The sequence below is a fragment of the Mesocricetus auratus genome, unplaced genomic scaffold (genome assembly GCF_017639785.1).
Source record: "Mesocricetus auratus isolate SY011 unplaced genomic scaffold, BCM_Maur_2.0 Super-Scaffold_100006, whole genome shotgun sequence".
NCBI classification, from domain to species: domain Eukaryota; kingdom Metazoa; phylum Chordata; class Mammalia; order Rodentia; family Cricetidae; genus Mesocricetus; species Mesocricetus auratus.
In genome coordinates, this window is record NW_024429190.1 from 43,123,846 (window position 1) to 43,138,647 (window position 14,802).

The 14,802-nt window shown below is 48.9% G+C and overlaps 2 long non-coding RNA genes across 2 annotated transcripts; one reads left to right on the plus strand and one right to left on the minus strand.

Annotated features, from left to right (window-relative positions):
- The first annotated feature begins 206 nt into the window (after positions 1-206).
- Positions 207-3,089, plus strand: LOC121140683. Its single transcript, XR_005877611.1, has 2 exons — positions 207-335; positions 2,141-3,089. It is a non-coding gene; the product is annotated as an uncharacterized LOC121140683 (long non-coding RNA).
- LOC110341692 lies at positions 427-7,287 on the minus strand. The gene is made up of 3 exons (XR_002383670.2): positions 6,943-7,287; positions 1,043-1,164; positions 427-642 (listed from the first exon to the last, which is right to left on the minus strand). It is a non-coding gene; the product is annotated as an uncharacterized LOC110341692 (long non-coding RNA).
- Positions 7,288-14,802: the final 7,515 nt, after the last annotated feature.

The following is a 14,802-nucleotide window of genomic DNA, read 5'->3' on the forward strand; positions in this document are numbered from 1 at the left end:
TATGCCATTTTGTAAAATGTGTTCTTCCCCTGGAATTTTTTTCTTTCTTTCTGAAGAAACAGAGTGTGTTTAGACAGCATGTCATCCAATGCTTTTGATTTCCTTGTTTGGGGACCGCTAATGTGCTGCTTAGGAAGTGCAACTCGGTTCCTCCTCGAGCTCTCCTCAATAGCTCATTTCCTTTTCTTTTGCCCAGAAAAGACATCCAGATGCACCATAGCCAAGCTGACTTAGAAGCAAAACCCAGTCCTTCTGGAGAGGCTTTGAACAATGTTTCCCCACCCAGAGCCGCAGCCTGGGCTGAGGCAGAAATGCAGCAGTGTGTGTGGTACACGGTAAGAAGGTGATAGCTCCCCGAACCCCACAGAGGGATCAGTCACTCCACAGAGAGTCACCACAGTCACTTCTTTATACAGGGGGGGGGGGGAGGAGAAGGGGAAGTGGGACGAGAAACTTCTCTCGTCAGCTCGAACTTTAAAAAGGAGATGGAAGCGCTCGGGGACAGGACAGCTTCAAGCTCAGGCGTGCTAGAGGGGAAATGAGATTGAGGGAGGCACAAAGTGCTGATGTAGGGGGGCCGTCGTGTCCTCAGAGTGACCCCCAGATCTCACCAGTTCCTGCAACAGGCACACGAAGACCGAGCTTTGTAAGGCAATACAGAAATGAATGGAGTCAGCAGAGTGAAGTGTGGTCCCAACTGAGGCTCCTCCGCAGAGCAAAAATTACTCTCCCTTTCTCCTTCCTTCTTTCCTTCTTTCCTCCCTTCCTTCCTCCCTTCCTGTCTCCCTCCCTGTCTCCCTCTCTCCCTCCCTGTCTCCCTCTCTCCCTTCCTGTCTCTCTCCCTCCCTCCCTCCCTCCCTTCCTCCCTCCCTCCCTCCCTCCCTTCCTTCCTTCCTTGCTTCCTTCCCATCCTAGAAACACCAGGTGAGCCAGGCAGGAAGGTTAGAAGCATCCAGCGATGAAATGCCATGGGTCACTTGCTGTGCTAATGATGCTAATAGGCATCAGGTCACAATAAGGTTGATTGACTGGCAGTGTCTACCTGGAAGTCTGTGCTGGAAAGGATTCTGGGATCCAGGATCTATTTTACAGTGGTGTGTAGACTTAGTCAGCAGTGGACACAATTGTGATGAGTTTATCAGTGGCACATAACCTCGAAAACACCTAGAAAGACGGAGGACACAAAGCAATGTGTGACGCACGGGGCTGAGAAACACGGGGCATAGTCAGGAGGCGGTGGGAGGCATTAGGAGGGATGGCCTGGCTTGGGCAGTATTTGAAGCTCTGCCAGGAATAGTACCGACAACCCTGATGTGCTGGTGTGACTCCCCCAGGGCTGGCTTTGGCCTTGTTTTTAGATGCTCTTATTAATGAGCTCAGGCATTGAATGTTTCCCTAGGTCATTTTCTGAAACAGCAGAGCACCCTGAGTGATGAGTACAGCTCTATAAGTCAGGACCCCCCCCTTAAGTTCAAACTCCAGCACCAAGATGCTCTGCCAGCGAAGAAGCCTGTAGCCTCCCAGTGACAGCGTCTATCTGGAGGCTTATAACAAGCATTGACTATAAGACAAAGGGCCTGGCGAGAGAACCTTTGCAAGTAGGGAGCTACCAATCTAGGATGTATGAATGACTAGCAGTGGTGGGGGGAGGGTCCAGGAAAAGTTAAGATTTTATGCAACAAGTATTTGTATGGTAAACGCTGATCTGCTACCAAAGGCCCCAGAGATTGCTGAGGCCTCCTCACTGGCACTACATTCAGGAGGTCTGGATCAGTCCCCTGCTGGTCTCTCAGTCATCAGTCTGGGGTCCAAGAGCTCCCCCTTATCCGGTCAGCTGTCTTCGTGGGTTTTACCAGCATGGTCTTGACCCCTTTGCTCATCAGTCCTCCCTTTCTGTCACTAGGTTCCAGGAGTTCAGTTCAGTGTTTAGCTGTGGGTATCTGCCTCTGCTTCCATCCACAGGTAAAACCAGCACAAGACAGAAAAAGCCATCGGTCGGGGCTGGGTGGCCCCTTTGTAACTGGAGTTGCTAGAAGTCCCTGAGCATCCAAGGAAAAGTGGCAATGTGAGTTCCCTTGCCTGGCTCTGAATTCAGGCTGCTGTCCTCATTTCCTTCTCTCTGGGCTTTTGTGTTCTTCAGGGGAGAGACCTGTAATCCAGAGGAGGGGGCAGGAGACAGCCAGATTGCTTCTCATGGAACTGCAGATAGACACCTAGGCTCCTGCAGGCTCCTCTCCTGGCAACAGGACCCCTGTGAATGCCAGATCCGCATGGCAAATCCGCAGCCTCCTCACATCCTCTGCAGAAGCTTCTGCCTGGAGTCCCAGCTCCAGGAAGACAGTGGCAGGAACATCTCTTGAGCCCAGGAGTCATAAGACCAGCTTGGACAACATTGTGAGACCCTCATGCCAGAGGAGTAGATGAATAAACAAAAAAGCAAACAAAGAAATGAAGTAAGGTATCTTTTTGAAATGACCTGTACATATTCTCCTGTATGTTTTAAATCACCTCTAACATTGAACGCATATTATGTTATATAACACTCAATGCAATGTAAATGCTGTGTAAACTGCTGCTCTTCTGTATATTTTAGAGAAAACAGGCAAGAAGCCTGTGGCTATTCAGTGTAGATGTGGCCATGGTAGGTCTAACTACTTCTCCTACCCACAGCTGTTTGAGTCCTTGGGCTTCATAGATGGAAGCTGACCCCTATCCTTGAGAAGCGGTGTGAGCAGCTGCGGGCGGCTCAGTGGCTTTGGGATAAGAGACTTCAGTGTGGGGAAACTTTCCAGGCCCGGCCACACCACCTGGAGGACCCAAAGCAGAGTGAGAAACCCCATCCACAAACACGGGAGTATCTTCTGCTGTTTGGGGCAAGTGTGATGCTTCAGTGACAATCACAGCCTTGTGGGGCCTCGGTCACTTCCCCAGTAGCTTCATCTCCACGGTGGGCATAACCCTGCTGGGTACTTTCCGCCGAAGTATGTTTGGGAGAAGCAGAGGTTGGATCGGTTACCCGAGATCTTATCAGATTTCTTATGAATTTTGTTCAGGCAGAAAGATGCAGAATAAAGCTGTCTGTTGAACTCCGTGGAGGGTGCCTTTCTGAAATCCAGCTCTCTTGATCCCAGGTGGATGTAAGTTAAGTCAACTCGTTTCCTGTGTGGGTCTTCAACAGTAAAGCTGTGGGGGTTCCCAGGTCCTGCGGAGGGGGTTGGGGTAGGGGGTAAGCTGTCTTCAGCCAATGGCCACTCTCTCTTGTGAATTCCCCTAAGTCAGTGGTCTCTCTCCTGAGTGCTCTGAGTATGGGTAGAGGCAAACAGGGAGTTACAAAAAGCAGCAAAAGCAAGACCCATGGCAGCCTGTAGCCATTAACTGCAAGGTAGGCATTGTGTGTTCTCCAAATCTAATGGTAGAGCCACCTGGGTGTTACCCCCAGGGGACCCAGCTGGACTGTGTTCCACCCACATTCTGTGACTATCAGAGATTCACTCCTCATCCGGTGGAGTGGGGTCTGTCTTTCAATCGTCCCTGCCCAGGCTCATATTATATAGACTGAAAGAGCAGAGGAATGTTTTTAGGAAAAGAATATCACAAATATTTGTTCCTTCAATCGCAATTAAATTATTCATTCATTGAAGCATTTTAACATCTGTGCTAAGTGCTAAGGATTTCACAAATGAATAAGAGTTGGGGGTAGATGTAGAGTCCGTTTATCCAGAAGAGCTTCCACCATTCCCCCAACTCTGCATGCTGGGAAATGCCTATGTCTGTGTCAGGGCTGCCCAAGCTGGCCACTGGTAGCTTTTCATTTTGGAAAGACCATGCCTTACAAAATCAAAGCTTACCTCGACAGTAGTCAGGACATGGTAAATCATCTCCCCAGAAAATACAAATACTTGTTACATAAAATCTCAACTTTTCCTGGACCCTCCCACTGCAAGTCATTCATACATTCTAGATTGGTAGCTCCCTACTTGGCCTGATGGAGAACAAGGAGGATCCAGTCCAGCAGGCCCAGGGCTGTATAGGGACATTAAAACTCTGACTTTTGGAGACATCCCAGGACAGACTCCAGTTTGCTGTGGCTAATGTTAGGTTATGGCATAGTGTGGACAGGAGTCTTTGGCCTGGTGGTCCTGAACATGCCAAAATAGAAGTGTCTTGTATCTTGACAAGGCCACTGGCAGCCAGAGAAGCAGTGATCTGTCAAAATGCCATGACTGTGTGCTTTTTCCAGATCAGTCCCGAGTGAGTGCCGGCTTGTGTACTCGCTGGTGACTTCAGCTGGTGCATCAAGCAGACAGGAGGTGTATTGACGAGAAGGTACATCCAGGCCAGTGTCAGACAGGAGGAGTGAAGATGGGTTTGGGGACTCACAAGGTCTGTGCATTGCTAGTTTGTAACAGGGGCGTTACAAAGAGACAGAAGAATGCTTTTCCAGAGAGCTTTGGTGGGGTCCTTACTAGGAAAAGGTGATGGAGGTGTTTCATTTTGGCACACACACGCAAACACACAGAAACACACACACACACACACAGAAACACACACACACACACACACACACACACACACGCACACACACACGGGATACTTCCCCAAAGTCTGCAAACAAGAGAAACCATATTTTTAAAACATTAAAGTCAATACCAAAAGGTTATGATGAACGACATTGTAAAATGTTAAAGAAAGATAGAATACAGTCCTGTGCTGGCACGGTTCTGGGTTCTGTCTTCTCTATCCCAGCCCTGGGCTTTGAACTGGAGGAAGATACACTCTCAAAGTCTCAGACCTGTGTTTGAGCAACAGCTGTCTGTTTCAGTGAAATCAGGACCTGGACATTGATGAATGAGTTCTTGGAGCTGTCCAGGAACATGCCCAGGAAGCATGAGCGAGCACTGCTCAACCTTCATGAAACTCTATTCAGCCTTCAGAAACTCCATCCTGTAAGCCTGCCCACTACTGCCTGGAGGAATTAGTGTTGGCAGTGACCCAGATGTTCCACCAGGTGGCACTCTTGCTCCAACCAGGTGTTTCAGAAAAGGGGCCACTTGGCCAAAGCAGAGGAATCAAACCGGGATAGTATGCTGTGTCTTGAGCAGACATTGGGGTGAATGATAATCTGATAGGAGGGAGACTGGGAGAACCCCCTGGCTAGCATGGAGGTATCCATCAGGTGGGAACCTGATTTGTGGCCACAGGCTGTGTTGCTTCCTTAGCAGGTGAGACAAATGAGATTCTTAAACCCCTTTGGTTCTCTGATGCAGTGTAAACACATGTGTCAGGGGAGAGTAATTACGGTCCTAATGGGTCTCTGTGAGGTCTAGGCTGATGGTAACAGGTACCAGACTCAGAAAGACCTGGAGGGCTGTTTCTTCCACCTGCTGGCTGTGATGGTGGATGGATGACTGCACTTTACCAAGCCTGAGTTTCTGGTCTTCTGCTGGCTTTTTGTAGCTGACCTTAGAGAGCAGTTAGAGGGTCTTAAGTAAATAAAGGCACGTGGGCTGTATTCGTGATGTCTGGTGCATAGTAAATGGTCAGCAAAAGACCACTTACTATGTTATTGTGGGTTTTTAGGCAAAGCCTGGGCAGTTGACCTGGGTGGCTATCCTCCCTGACTGTGGTATTCATTAAGGAGGTGACCTCAGAATGACCTGGAAAAATAACTTAATAATGAACCATGGCTTCAGGAGGCTCAAGTAGAAGAATTTCCCACCTGGCTAGAATTTCACAGGTGTGATTTTTGAACCAGGAAATCAGGCTGCATTCCCGGGCTCCCCAGCAGAGCTGTCTCACCCCCAGGAACTTGGAAACATCTGACCACCAGGTGACTGATCCCACTTAAGCCATGCATGGCCGTGGAAAGTATCCGTTTACAGGGATGTGTCAAAGGACCTCCTGATAAACCCACTTTGGTCCCCTTTTCTGAAACTCCTCTTCAACAACAGCAGCATAAACAGCATCTCCTATTTAGAGCCCTTACTTTATGTCAAACATTGGGTTTTTGTCCTTGTTAGGTTTGAGAACTGTCTCACACTGTGAAGAGCTCACCTATCCTGAAAATCACTGTGTAGCCAGGCTGACCTTGGGAGTGCTGGCATGAGCCACTAGGCCTGACTCTGTCAATTATTTTAATTACCTCCTCTACACTGTCCCGTTTACATTTTGAAACCTTCTCGATAGGGAAAGGAGCCCATTTTACAGATTACTAACTTGGATGTAAGGAAACATTACCAGGGCTCCTTCAGTCAAGAATCAATATAAACTTAATTTTGACTTCCAAATCAGTCAGTTAAACATCTGCTGATATAAGGTGCCATTGGAACACAACTCCAGACAATTAATCACAGTTTCCCAGAGACCCTGGAAATCTCAGTTGATGCCTTTTCCTTGACAATACAGAGAGACATTTGTAGAGAAGATACATGTAACACACACGTATGACCACGGGCTCAGTCCTGGGAGCCACAACAGAGCCTGGGATCCACACTTGCACCCCACACACCTCTAGAATCCCTTGGAAGGGAGGTCTGTGCTAGGTTCTGCACTAGGTTCCTTTGCTGGGGGTGGGGTGGGGCTGGGAACAGCTAGTTGACTCCAATGGTTTTCCTTTCCTATGTGGAACAAAGAGGTCAGTTTGATCTTGGCTTCAAGAAAGAAGATCAAATGCTGTCTTCTCAAAGCAGGGGTGGGATGTGCATGCACAGGCACACACACACACACACACACACACACACACACACACACACCAGGACACACACCAGGACACACACCAGGACACACACCAGGACACACACCAGGACACAAAGCAAGGAAATGGGATCTTCCAGTTCCCCACTGGGGAAGGCAGACACACAAGCACTACCTGAAGCCAGCAGGAGAGCCCTGAGTGAGTCCCCGCTTAGCATGCTTGCTCCCCTCCCAAAGCCTGGTCATTACCTCTCAGCTCCCACGAAGCTCTGTTCAGACTAATGGCACTGCCCCCATTCCCAGAGGATCTTCTTTATGAGACCAAATGATTTTTCATTAATCAATTAAGGAACAAGCTCTGCTCTCGGACTAAAGCTATTTTGTCAGATTAGCTCAATGAAAATAAGTTTTAAAGTTATTTAGCAACAACAAGCACAAAAATCGCTGTTTCTGTTACAAATTGGTTTCAACACATGCACCAAGGCTCACCTGTGGTTATTTCTACCATGTGGGTTTAGAGAACCTAGCCTACTAGCCTTGGTGACAAGTACCTTCACCTGCTGAGCCATCTTGGCAGCCCCATCTAATCTAAAATGTCACCGAGGTTTACGGATTCTTTTACGGAAGAAAGAGAATTCATTTTGTACAGTTGCATTCTTATTAAAATGGAAATAAACCAAAATAAAGTAATAATAATAGTAATAATAATAAAACCCACTCTAGTTTTTCCGGGACATGGATACATTGAAAGATGTTTTCTATCTTTAAATGACATATTAGTTACTTGTCTTGTTGCTGTGACAACAAACCTGCAGCTTAAGGAAGGGAGGGTTTGCTTTGGTTCCCAGTTTGAGGGTTCAGACCATCGTGGTGGGGAGGTGTAGTGGAGGAACAACAGGGCAGCTGACTGGGTGCTGTGTGCGCATGGTCAGGAACCAGGGAGGAGCCAACATTAATGCTCAACCGGTTTTCTCCTCTAATACTCAGTGTGGCACGACCGCCCTTGGAATGTACCGGCCCCGTGGGTCTTCCAACCTCATTAACCTCAAGTAGATAGTCCCTCACAGATATATACACCCAGAGATCTGCCTTCAAGGGGATTCTACATCCTGTCATGTTGACAAGCAGTATAAACATCATAAATGTCCTCACAACCCCTTGTAGTGGTGGAAGGACACACCTAATGGTTTCTTCCTTGGTCTCCAGCATGAGACCAACATGCTGTCTTTGGCCGATGCATATACACTGATTGGAAATGAGGTAACAGTAAATCCACGTCAAGCTTTTATTCCAATCAGCTACTTTCATATCAGTGTGGCCACAAGACCTGACAGAAACAGCTTAAGGAGAAAAGTTTATTGGAACTCCTTGTTTCAGAAGAGCTAGGCAGACATTGCAGAGCTCATGGCAGCCGGAATGTGTGAAGGAGGAGGCTCAGATCACAGTTGACCAGGGCTGGAGGCTGGGCTATCTTCTAAAGCCTGACTTAAGTGATTGTCTTCTACTAGCCCAGCTCCACTTTCAATCTACAGCTCCCAAAATAGTACCACCCGATGGGGAGTACACAGTCAATGCCTGAGCCTGTGGGACACTGCAAAGTCAAACCATAATATTCTACCCTTGGATCCAAAGGCTCATGGGCATCTTGTGACACAAGCTACATCTTGTTTTCATCCATCCATCCATCCATCCATCCATCCATCCATCCATCCATCTATCTATCTTTTTTGGTTTTTTCAAGACAGGGTTTCTCTGTGTAGCCCTGGCTGTCCTGGCACACACTCTGTAGACCAGGCTGGCCTCGAACTCACAGAGATCTGCCTGCCTCTGCCTCTGGAGTGCTGGTTTAAAGGCGTGCACCACTGCTGCCTGACTGCATCTTGTCGATTTTCTAAGACTTTTTGTAACTAATAGGTCTAACATTGTTCCAGAGTCTACTGTCTCTTCTGAGGTGCAAAAGAAACTCTAATCTGTGAGCCATTCAATCAAAAACAAAAGAATCTACTTCTGGTATAAGATAGCATAGGGTGAATATTGCCATTCTAAAATGGGAGGAACAGGAGGACAGCAAAAAAGATTGGACCAAAGGAAAACCAAAACCCGGTATGACAACCGTTAAATCCTGTAGCTTCTTGTGCAGTGTTGGGCACATGCAGCCCCTGAGTGCCCACTTGTGAAGTATCAGACATGTGTAGACTCTGAGTGTCCACTTGGCTAAACCAAAGAAAATGCGTTTCTAGGAGGGCCTCAATTTTTTTCCATTCATATATTTTGAGCACATTATTTCCTCTCTCCCAACTCTTTCCAGATCTTCCCCATCTTCCTACTCACCCAACTTTATGTTATTTCTCTCTTTAAAAAAAGAAAACCAAAAGGAAAAATCAAAACAGATAAACAAAAAAGAAAAGAAATTGAATAAGACAAAAATACCAAATAAAACAGCAACACACACACACAAGCAATGACCAACTATTTGTGGGCATCGAGTGTGGTTGATACAGCGGTGTGCCACTCCATTTAACCGTTTAAGGAAAAGGATCCTCCCTTTCCCAACAGGTTCAATTGCATGTAGCTTGTTAGTTAGGATTGGTTAGGAGTGGGACCCTGTGTCTACCTCCCCTTCTCAGGGCTAGGGTTTTGTCTGGTTTGAAACTGTGCAGGTCTAGTTTGTGTTGTCACAGTCTCTGTGAGATCGTATGTGCACCGGCTCTGTTATGTCTGAAGAACCTGTTTAGGAAGGCATGTCTTTCACTCTCTCTCTCTCTTTTATTCATCTACATATTTTACATCCAGGCTATAACCTCCCCCCATCCTCCCCTCCCAGTCCCTCTTCCCCACCCCACTCCTAATCCCATCATCTTCTGTCACCGTCCAGGATAGGGCATATCAAGTTGCAATAAGACTAAGCATCACCCCATGCATTAAGGCTGGGCGAGGTGAAACAGTGTGAGTAGTAGAATCCCCAAAGCCAGTCAAGAGTCAGAGACAGCCCTTGTTCCCACTGTTAGGAGTCCCATAAGAGGACCAAGCCCACTATGGTAACATATATGCAGAATGCCTAGGTCAGTCCAATGCAGGCTCCGGATGGGATGTAGAAGAGCTTTTGTGAGTGGATTGAGGGCAGGTGGGGATGGGAACATGAGTGATCAGGTGGCGGGGAGGGGGGGGCATGAAGGCGGAGGTGCTGAGGGGTTGGTTCTCTCTTTTAAAGGAAATTCTTTCAAATGAGCTTGTACTTTACACCGTCCAGCCTTCGTTCTCTCTGCACACTGTTTCCTAGTTCCGGGTGCAGCGTCTTTAACCATGTCGGTCTCTTTAGCAGATTAGCTGCTTTGTCTACACGTGTTTCATCTCCAACTTTAAACAAGTCTGTGCTCTTTTCCTTCTCAAACTGCATATTTCCTCACATCTTTCTGCTCAGAACCTGACTGGAAGCAGCCAACAGTGACCCTGTGTCAGCCTGAATGCTGGGAAGTTCTGAAATTTTCTCAACCAAATAAATTATCCCACTATTTTAAAAACCAGTTTTCTAAGCTGGGCAGTGATGGCACACGCCTTTAATTCCAGCCCTCCAGAGGCAGAGGCAGAGGCAGAGGCAGAGGCAGAGGCAGAGGCAGAGGCAGAGGCAGAGGCAGAGTTCAAGGTCAGCTTGGTCCACAAAGTGAGTCCCAGGACAGCCAGGGCCACAGAGAGAAACCCTGTCACAGAAAAACCAAACCAAACAAACAAAAACCCAGCTTCACTCCAAATTTGAAAGATACTGGAATACAGACACATTGCTTGCCAAGATGTAACATAATGGCTTGAGATCTAATTCCCAATAGACTCCCTGTTCTTGTCTGGGGCCTGCCCTTTGCCATCCGCGTCTGTATCTGGGTCTTCCACACTCTCACCAGAGTCATCCATTCAGCTAGGTTCAGAGCATTTTAGGACTTTTCTATCCCAAGCCTCCAAACCTCCAAATCCCTTCCCACCAGTTCCCAAAGCCTAAGCAGTATGTGTTCGGGGTGATCACAGAAATCACCACACCCTCCCGCTGTTTTCTGTACTAGTTACTTGTACATAACTCTGACCAAAATACCCAAGGGAGACAGCGGAGGAAAGTTTATTTTAGCTCGTGGTTTCAGAGGTTTCAGTCCATCACAGCCGGGAGGGTGTGGCAAAGGCCATGGCTGCAGGAGCAAGGACCTGAATAAGCGGGAGGCCCCATCATAGAGCAGGAAGCCGAGAGTGGCCTCTGGAGGCTCTTTAAGGAGCACCCACGACAGTCGGTCACAAGCTTTGCATTCTCCGCCCATTTCCCTCTCAATACCGGGTCTGACACCAGAGCAGATCTTGGCCAAGAGTTTGTTGGTTGAAGTTTGTGTTTGGGGCTGAACAGATGAGTTGATAAGTAAGAGCATTGAGCATTGAGACCTGAGTTTGGATCTCAGCATCCACAGAAAAAGCCAGGCGGCTTTGTGTACACCTGTAATCCCAGCGCTGCTGGGAGCAGAGACAGCATCACTGGGGTTTGTTAGCCACCGGTCCAGACACAGGTTCGGAGAGAGACCCTGTGTAGAAGGAATAAAGAGGGGTGTACCAGAGCAAGACACCATGTGGCCTTCCTTCGACCTCTGCCTGCCTGAACACACATGTGCCCATACATACAAAAGCCATGTTTTTCTTTAGTCTAAAACAACAGTCACAAAAACTTGGAAAAACCCCCAAGTGCTGCTTCTGCTTGGCATCCACAGAGATCACCGGTGCCTTTCTGAGTCAGCTGTGATGCTGAGCACTCTCAGAAAACCGGGAGCTAACTGCAGGGCAACTGGGAGGGCTTTCCTCCAGATTCTGCAGGGGACAGAGGGAGGGGCAGAGGGAGAGATGGTGGGTGGGGGAGAATGGAAGGAGGGACCATCCAGCAGCTGGTCCAGCTGTGTGGCCTGTGCTGTCCTCCCTTTCTGGCCCTCAATTGCCCTTTGAACAGCTCTGCATTTATGGCCGCTTGGACAAGCCCGGGCATTGTTTGCCTCTAGTATCGGGTCAGAGGCCTTATAGGAATGGCATGGTTCTACTTCCTTAAATAGTGACTTGGGAATGAAATGAGTAACCATGTCTTTAATTAGCCATACCCCAGAGGCCTGCAGGGGGCTGGTAGATGGTGGGATCCCTGCCAAGATCAGCATTGTGAGGCTGGTATTTGGTCCAGGGAGGCTCAGTGGGATGCATTAATTGCCTCCCCCCTCACCCCCCATTGTCCTATCAGCCTCTGCTCCATTCTGCCACCATGTCACCACGAAGGGTGCCCTGGAGCTGAAGAGAGGAAAGAAGGGAGCCCTTTCGGAGCATCTACGAGGGCCTAGGCACTGTGCCAGACACCGGGAAGGGCAAGGCCAGCCATGGGAGGGGCATGAGATGGGAGCCAGTGAAGGCTGAGCCCAGGCCATCTGGTCCCGGAGTGGCCTTGCAGTCAAACTACAGGGGTCCCAGGGACCCAGAGAGGATTCAGGAGACCCACTGGCCTTTCCCAGCATTCCTCACACTCTGTAAACACTCCAGGGAGCTGCCCTGCTGCAGCCTCCACCCACCCTGTTTCCTTAGCTTGCTCACCCTGAACCTGCTGGGGTACTCTTTCCTCAAAACCTCCAGGGACCTGCAGATTGCTCTCTCTCTCTCTCTCTCTCTCTCTCTCTCTCTCTCTCTCTCTCTCTCTCTCTCTCTCCCTCCCTCTCTCTCTGTCTCTCTCTGTCTCTCTCTCCCTCTCTCTGTCTCTCTTCTCTCTCTCTCTCTGTCTCTCTCTCCCTCTCTCTCTCCTCTCCCTCTCTGTCTCTCGTTCTCTGTTTCCCTCTGTCTCTCTCTCCCTCTCTCTCTCCCTCCCGCCCCCCTCTCTCTCCTCTCTCTCTGAGAAGAAACATCTTTCCAGCCACTCAGCACCCAGTCCCATTTCCTTTTGTGTCCTCAATTCTCTCTCCGTGTTCTTGTCGCTGTCATAGGAGAGAAAAGAACAACTCATGAAGGAAGTCCTCGCTCCCCAGAGTGGACAAAGGGAGCAGATACTGGAGCAGGGAGAAGGCAAAGGAGTTGCTGGCTAGGAATGCTTGTGGGCTTAGGGGTGCTGGAAGAGAGTGAGCAGATGTGCCCCCACCAGACAGACGAGCCAAGCTGACTGTTGAGGGGAGACTAGGAGTGGCCCCAAGAAAGGAATTTCCATTCAGAAGGAACGGAATGGGCAAAGGAATTTGGAAAGAAGTTGAGTTGTTAGTCTTTTCTAGTTTTAGCCTCTGATATCTCTCTACATTTCTGGACATGCGATTTTCGAAGAGGGTCATCAGAATTCTATCTTCTCAGCTATTCATATTGGAATGTTAGAGTCCAATCAGACTGGCAGGCTGACCCAGACAGACGCTATCCCCAGTCCATGGCCCACACACCCTTCACCCACCCCCTGTACTACCACCACCTCCAAGGAATGAGAGAGCACTTGGGCAGGTCTGGGCAGGACAGGTCTGTCTTGCCCAGATCCATTGTGGTCGTGTTAGGAATGAGGTGGAAAGCGCGGCTATAAACAAGGCATTCTCCACAGTCCCTTGCAGTGTGCTGCATACCAGAGGCACAGGTCTCAAAGAGTTTTCTTAAATGTGTGGCTGGGGCTTGTCTGTCTGTCTGTCTTCATTTCCTCACTCTCCTCTACCTCTTGACCTTGTACTCTGACTGGTGCTTCTGGGATTTTACATACTATGTTATCCCCAAATCATGTTTCAAACTGTGCTTTGTGGAAATGGTATGTTTGGGACTAACACAGCTCCACAAATTCCACAAAGTAATCTCTGGAGGCACGGAGTGTGGTCCAGGACTAGCAGCATCAGCATCCCCCAAGAATTTCTTAGAGACGCAAGCTCTGGGGTCTTACCAATATGTGGGGTCCTGCCACCTGAATTTTAACAAGACCTACGGTGGGCCTGACTTTTCAGCATGCTCCAATAGGTAAGAAGCTTCCTTAATGCCATCAGATGGAACCCTAGGTTTACAGAAGCCCCAAGGCACTAAAAACACCAGTTACCCACGGCCTTAAAGTCCCCCTGCCCCTTGCAATAGACGCCGCTGGTTCACAAGCCCCCAGACATGTTGCATCAGAAGCAGAGATGTGTTTCCCTAGCAGGCTAATGAACCTTTGTTCTCCAAGGTAGAGAGGACAGGGGTGTGTGTGGAGCTTTGACAAGGATAGGGGGGTGGGGGACTTCCGAAGGGGGCAGGTGACCTTCACAGGAAGAGATTCAGTTCCAGTGTGATGACTGTGGAGGAATGCTCACACTCAGAGTTGTAGGATGTCCTGCGGTCCACCCCCCTCCTCCTTCTCGGAAGTTGCCACACCTAATTCTCTAGCATAGAGGCCAGGAAGAGGAAATGGACTGTGACAGAAGTGGGAGAAGTTCAAATGCTTGGTGAGGGACTTTCTGAGGTCAATGCCTGGAACCAATTGTTAGGGTGGGTTATGCAATCACCCTTGGACATCTCTCCTGGGGCAGTGAAGTGGGACAGTTAAGTGTGGAGCCTGAAGGGACTTTGGTTCTGGCTTTCTATGATGGAGCCCTGTGCTCCTAGGGAAATTACTCAATCTCCGAGGTCGACCGTGGTCTTGACCATACACTGGGAGTCATAAGTAGTAAGACTGATGGGAGTTGGCTTTTGGTAACACATCCTTGGTAAGTACCAGCCCAGGGCTGGGCCTATACCAATTCAAGCTATTAGCAATGCCTGGAGTGGTGCAGACACGGCTCTCCACACGTGTTCACCGAACAAATGATGGGTTCACAGCCTCCGACTGAAGTAGCTGGAAGACTGCCAACATTATACTCTGCAGCTACGTCAGATCCCTTTATGGTCAGCAGAGTGACATTACCAGGGTCCCGTTCCCAGGGCTTAGTGAAACTCTAGACAGGTGTTCTTCATGGCGTTTCCCATTACCGCTACCTCTTCTGTTCTGCTCAGTTGTCTCCCAGCAGAATGGTTGTGGAGAAGCGGTGGGGCTCACATTTCTCCCTGAGATTGAGGGAGGAAACAGGTAAGAGGAGCAGGTAGTGTCTTGGGTAGAGCGACAAGGTGTGTATAGGAGGTGGCATTTCCCAG